The sequence below is a fragment of the Sciurus carolinensis genome, chromosome 5 (assembly GCF_902686445.1).
Source record: "Sciurus carolinensis chromosome 5, mSciCar1.2, whole genome shotgun sequence".
NCBI classification, from domain to species: domain Eukaryota; kingdom Metazoa; phylum Chordata; class Mammalia; order Rodentia; family Sciuridae; genus Sciurus; species Sciurus carolinensis.
In genome coordinates, this window is record NC_062217.1 from 79,890,429 (window position 1) to 79,897,748 (window position 7,320).

Here is a 7,320-nt window from a genome sequence, read left to right on the forward strand (position 1 = left end):
ATGACTGATGAATATTTACATTACAAGTCAATTCTGTAAACTTGCCTAACTTTCTTAGGAATTCTAGTATTATATCCTGAGATTTCTACATAAGCATTGACATTATATGAATAGCATGAGGTTTTTTTTTTTTGTTTTCTTTTTCTCCTTTTGAAAATGATCATTTTCTGTGCTTATTCCTTCAAATACCCATATAACTTGAAATACTTGCCAGAAGTTCCATCATAATATTGAAATGAAAATATAAATTAATGATGGTGGATATACTTGAATTGTATTTATTCTGAAAGGAAAATCTTTAATTGTTTTGTAATTATTTTATTTTGTTTACTTCAATTCTATACTTTTAGACAAATATTTGTCTAGAAAATTCATTAGTATTATTGGATATTTTTTCTGCACTTTTTCTTTCAGTGCTTGTGATATATTACTTATTTGAGTATTTTTCAATGGAATGTTACCAATATACTTTCAGCAGAACAGAAATAACAAAAACTAGGTATTTTTTTTTTAAAGACCTTAAGAGTTGAATTGACATAATGGTAACCTGCACGTATGTGAAATGAAGAGCTTCACACAATGCCACATTACACCTGAGAAAGCATTATCACAGTCAAGGTGATGAATATATTTCTCACTCAAAGAAGACTTTACTTGGACAATTTTGAAGTCTTTTTATCTGCTTCTTACTCACCATTTTGTTACATCTCCTGGGAATAACTGTCTCACTAGATTAGTGTATCATAACCCTACTGAAAAAATCAGCATGTGATAATTACCTGTTTTCAAAACTAAGTACATCTACTCTGGCAGGACACTCTATGACTAGAGACACCATCTACAGAGGATGACACTGTGCGAACGGACTAAGGGCAGGTTTGGGTGGGCTAGGGCTCCATCTACAGCATGACATCAGGACATTTACTCCACATGATGGTCCATTGTTTCACTGTGTCTAAAGATTAATCTCACTTCAGAGGCAGTACTGATTATACTTTAGAGGATGTAGATAAATACATTCTCTAGTGAATAGTCATCATTTCAGAGGGTCTGGCAACAGATCCTTCTGGAAAAGACCTGAGGAAACTTAAATATTGCTTTTGTATCTTCACTGTACACTGACAAATGGGTAATATGAACAAAAGTTATAATTCAATTTTGGGCATATTTGATTTTACTATGCATCCATTTATTTAAATTTTAAAATGGTGCTCAGTTTTCATTTAACCACAAAGGGATTAAAAAATACTTTTCTTTGATAGCTCTGAAAATAAGTGAAATGAAAAGAAAGGAAGCATGATATGATGAAATATTACAAACAATGAGAAAGTAAAATGAATTTAAGAAGAAGAAACATGAGTAATAATGCAGTAATGTAGTGATAATTGATTACATTTAATTTAATTGAAACATTAACCCCAAATGGAGAGATAATGAGATAAGTCATTACTACCAAAATTCTAAAATTATCAAAATTGAAATGCCTTGGAATTTTAATGAGAAAGTATAGATAAAGTTTGCAGTTGATTTATTGTATATAACAAAAGTTATATCAATAGTACATTGTGTCCCAAAAATACATACAATTGCTATTTATCAACTTAATTTTTTTTAGAGAAGAAAGAAGAATCCCAGATTTCCTTTCCTATCTCAAAAGGAGGCACAGTTCACAACCACATTCTAGCAAAGAACCTTGCATTTATTATCAGGAAAGAATTAGTACAAAATAAATAAATAAATAAAATTTAAACACTGAACACATCAAATATTTTAAATGTATGGAAACATTCCTTAAGAGGAACTGAGCATGCTCCAATCTTTAGTTGACTCTCTGGGGAGAATTCCTTCCTTGGGTAAAAGATTATAACATACATAGGCTGATGCCATGAATTTCCCTGTACCCCTGCACAGTTACTCATTTAGATGTTTCAGAACACTGGAGAAAAATCTTGAACTTTTTCCAGCAGGGGAAACAAATGTCACAAAAAAATTTCTGGAATCACAAATATTTTCTTATTTTCAAAAGCAAGATTAGAATCTTGATAATATTGGAAAAGTTTGAAGGAAGTGACATTGCATGTAAGTCTATTCACATGAAAGTTACTAATCACATATAAATGTATGTTCATTCATAAGTGACTTCAAGATAATATTCAGTAGGTCTTTGTATACAGTTAATGGATATGTTTAGTAAAATGTAGGAATAAACTAAGAAAGGAAAAACATGAAATAAAGAAAATTTAAGAATCATTAAGATAATCTAAATATTTGCAAGATGATAAGCAAAGACCATACTTAATCTTTGCCTACATTAGAACTCATTAAACAGAGATTGTGGTAGAAGAATGCAAACATAAAGGAAAGAAGGCCATAAAATTAAAATGAAAAAAAAAAGTGTTAACTAAAGCAAGCATTTTGAGTATACTACAAAAAGTCTTACACTGGGAAAATTTTGGAAATAGAATTGTAACATATAATTTGGTCATAATAGGAGGTGGAAATACACAGGGGACAGCAAGGAAGTCGGTCTGATGCTATGAAAAAAGTTATTGAACATAAAAAATAAAAATGGAATTTCTCTTATTTGAGTAGTATAAAATAAGTTTAATGTAAATATTTTTAAATTGAAATGTGATACTTTATTATTAGTAAATATGAGAATAGGGAAAGCTTACTGGTGTTTGATTATGGGTTCCTCCAATGTTGAGGAACCAGGGAAAGAATGGATGGAGAGCTGAGTCATAATACAAATCTAACTAATAATTCAAATAAATGCTTAAGAGTAAAATTAATGAAGAAGGAAGCACAAGTATTCACATGTTATTTATAAACATAGAGGTATATAAAAGAAGAAATTACTGCAGGAAATGAAACTGTGTTTTGTATGCAAGTATTGGAAATAGAAGTGGTAGAGGGTGAAACTATTGTTTTATGTTAGAACTTTGCAGCATTTTGGGGGTGGGGACAATTCCTGGGGATTGAACTCAGGGGCATGGGACCTCTGAACCACAACCCCAGCCCTATCTTATTTAGAGACAGGGTCTCACTGAGTTGCTTATCACCTGGCTTTTACCAAGACTTTGGCTTTACCAAAGTCTTTGAACTCTCCCGATCCTCCTGGCTCAGCTTCCTGAGTGGCTAGGATTACAGGCAGTGTGCCATCAGGTACTGGTTTGCATTTTTAACTTGGATGAATTTAATTTGGATAGAATTGACCTGTTAGGAAGATGCAGCAATTATGTGTATTCATTATAAGACTTTGAAAACATCCATATATCTACATTTAAGTCTCATTTTATGTTTAGACATTGTCTTTCTCAAGATGACTAGTAAAAGAAAAATTACCTTGTATTGTTTTTATTCATTTACTTAATAAAAATAGAGAATAATTAATGTATCAATTGTAATTTAATGTGAACTATCTGTTCCTACTCTTTTCATATTTCCTGTTGGATTATTGTTCTCAAAGTAGTTATTAGGTTCTTTAAATATTAAATAATATCATCATTTCATCATATACTTTTTTCCAAAAGCAAAGTTGAATTCATTATTTTATAAAAACATTATGTAAGTCAAAATAAAGAGAATAATCAAGTTGTTTCATGGACTAGATGGTTACTTTTTAATTCCCTTTCATTTCCAAACCTCATTAAGCAGTCACTGAATTTATGAGGTAATTCAACCCATTGCTTGACATATAGATAAATTTTAAGATCTTTGATCTGTACCATTGAATATCCCCAATATTGACATAAATAAATCACTCCAAATAAATGTGAATTTAAATGTTTGCAATATTCCAGCATACTTGAAAAGCCCTTCCCAAAGTCATCAGAAACATGAGGAAATATTTTATTATGTTCAGTAGCAACATACTGTTAATCATTTGTATGATCCCACTCCAAACAACACAGATGTGACATGCGAAGAAGTTCTTCCATTTGTTAGAAGTAATTTTGCTTTAGAGACTGTACTGTCCATGTTCTACATTGCTCATTACTATACTTATTGCTTAATTCTATTAATTTACATGCGTGCTCATTTACCACAGGGCTATGCAAGCCTTCTGGATCATTTGTTCTATGTTCATAGAACTGACACAGTACTGTTCATCATAGCCTTGCTCCTGAAAATGTAGGTAGAGTTCACTATTTGAAGAGAACTGCACATCACACTGCTCACACCAACAGGTGATGGCTAAAGTGGGTGTCTGCAATGTGCTGGTTGTATTTCTTAAAAATTACTGTACTGTATTTGGAGTATTTACAAATGGAGAGATCTTCTTCATGTAGTTTGGCCTGTTTGATTAGAAGCATGTTGATAAAGAAGCTTTCCTTGCACACTTGACACACATTTGAATCAGTGTGCTTATGCTTCAAGGACCATATACTATTTTAAATCAGAAAAATACTGACTATAGAATTCACAAAGTTTATATTTATGGAGGTCACTGCTATTAGATTTCAGTAAAAGCCATTTCTGCTAGGCAGTCCCATTCAAAGCTTTGCTTTTGTCACAAATTTTACAAAGTTTAGCTGGTGGCTTTCCTCAGTTTGGTCTTGGAGGATCACAATCCTCAGAAATCACATGCATGGGAACATCTTTGGTTGTGTGAACTTCTATAGGACTCTCCTCTTGTGTTTGCTGGTTGATTGATTCCAATAAGTAACATTCTTCTCAGATTTCTACATTAGCAGATTTTTCTGTAGAAAAGGCAGTGTGGTCTATGATTCTATGTACAGGAGTGGGAACCAGATAGTTTTGATTTCTATTTCTGGCTTTGATTCCATCTGAAAATTGTTGTCAAAGTATTTTAAATCTGACTGTTTCAGAACAGAAACTGTTAACAATGATCAGGGGGAAAAAATTTAACCCATCTGCATTTCTTCTACTTCCTGAGGAATCTGAATAATGAGAAGGGTATAAAGTTGTCCCTTTTCCTTTTTTAGGATACTCATTCAATTTGGTATAATTCTTAATATTGCAGAGAGAGAAAAATGAATTCCAAAGTTACACAGATGGGTTAAAAAAAAAAACTCAATGTTACTGATGAAGAAACAGTGAAAGTCAAGTAAACTAAGAAATGACAAAACCAGAGCTATCACTACATATCTTCTGATTCCTGGGCATTGAATAACTAAATATGGGGTATGTGGGTACATTCAACTTCATGACTAAGGACTGCCACCATCAAGTTATATCTTGTTTCCAGTTCTTAGTCAGCAACTGTAAGAAGGGGAAGATAGTCACTGTTATCCAGGGACCCCTGCCAGCCCGCACAGCTGAGGGCCCAGGGCTGCTGGCAATGCTACCCAGGCCCTGGTGCTCCCAGGCTCTCTGCTGGACTGGCCCTTTACCTCCTGCATGCCCCAAGTCCAGCCCCACAGGCCCCAGGCCCAGTTTGAGCTTCCACACTCACTCCCTGTCTTGTCACCTGCAACCATTATGTCCTTTTTATATATCATTTAGCAGAAATTCAGCTTCCCTAACATGTGAGATGTATACATTTAATATATTCTATTTGTGGCTAATAATCCATCCTAAAACCATAACTATGTTACTTTGTGTTCTTTAAGATTGGTCCAAATACAGATTTCAATTTGGGGAATGACAATATTCAATTAAAGTCTCTATTGACAGAGTGAGAAAGAATAAGAATACAGGGGAATAAAAAATGGCATTAAAATAGATGTTCAGATTTTTATTTTGAGTATAGCTAATAAAATGATTATTAAAATGTTCAATGAACTCAAAGAAGTTCTAAGGAATTAAGAAAGCAAATACAAATTGTGCAGGACCAAAAAGAAATATAGATATTGAACAAAAAATAATAATAACTCCTTGGAATAAAATGATGAATCAGATTTAAAAATTCACTGTAAAATATCACCCACAAAATAGATTGCATATTCACAATAGCCAAATTATATAATCAATCAAGGTACTCTTCAACAGATGAATGGATAACAAATGTGACATATATACACAATGGAATATTATTCAGTTATTAAGAATGAAATTATGGCATTTTCCAGTAGATGGATGAAATTGGAGAATATCATGCTAAGTGAAGTAAGTCATTCCCCCCAAAACAACTGTTGAATGTTCTCTCTCATATGTGGATGCTAACTCAAAACAAGGGAGAGTAGGGAGGGGAAGTATAGAAATTTTTTGGAATAGACAAAGGGAAATGAAGGACAGTGAGGAGGATGGGATAGGAAAGACAGGAAAATGAATTTGATATAACTCCCATATGCTCATATATCAATACACAACCAGTGTTACTTCACTTCATGTTCAATCACAAGAGTGGGATTAAAATCATAATGGGATGCACCCTGTATATGTATAATCTATCAAATTATACCATACTGTCATGTATATCTAAAAACAACAATAAAAATGATGAAAAAAGAAACTATATTGTATAGAAAAGAGAACCTCAAGTCTCAAAGAGAATTTCAGGCTCTGCAGATGGTATATAAACTTGAATACTCAGTATACAATAAAGGAATAAAAAATAAAAGATTATGAACAGATTACACAAGAACTCTGGAACAACATCAAGAAACAAAACTTGAGAGTCATTCTGATAGAAGAGAATATGGAGATACAGGTGAAATGTATTAAGAACCTCTTCAGTGAGATAGCATAAAAATTTCCCCACCTTAAAAATGAGATAGACATATGCATTTAGGTTGCATATAGAGTCCCCCATAGGCAAGACTGGGAAATGTCCTCTTTAAGGACATTTTAGTCAAAATGCCAGAAGTACAGAATAGTGAAACAATATAACTGCAAGAGAAAAAAAAATCACCTCACATTTAGAGACAAACCAATCAGGTTCACTTCTGGCTTCTCAACTCAGACCCTAAAAATCAAGAAGAACCTAGAATGAGATATTCCAGCCAATAAAATAAAACAATTGCCAATCAAGTTTGCTATATCCAGAAAAGCTAACTTTCAGAATTGATGAAAAATAAAAACTTGATAAGGATAAACTAAAAAAATTTATGACCACTAAGCCAGCACTACAAAGAATATTTAAAGATACACTGCATAAGGATGAACCTGCTGCCAAAGAAAAACCCCAATACCCTAAACATATGAGGCTCACCCAGAGAACAACTAACTAAATGAAAAGCAAGGTGGAATTAAGTACATCAAACTAACTAAAATGGCATTAAATAACAAGAGTCTATCCACAATCCCTCTGAACATATATGGATGCAACTCCTCAATTAAAAGTCATAGATGGGCAAAATGGATTAAAAACAATATCCAAGTATATGCTGTTTATAAGGACTCATATTGTAGTCA

General features: G+C 32.8%; 1 pseudogene; it reads right to left on the reverse strand.

The window, feature by feature from the left end:
* Positions 1–3,590: 3,590 nt before the first annotated feature.
* On the reverse strand, positions 3,591–5,444 carry LOC124985621 (zinc finger protein 639-like; annotated as a pseudogene).
* Between the last annotated feature and the right edge of the window lie 1,876 nt (positions 5,445–7,320).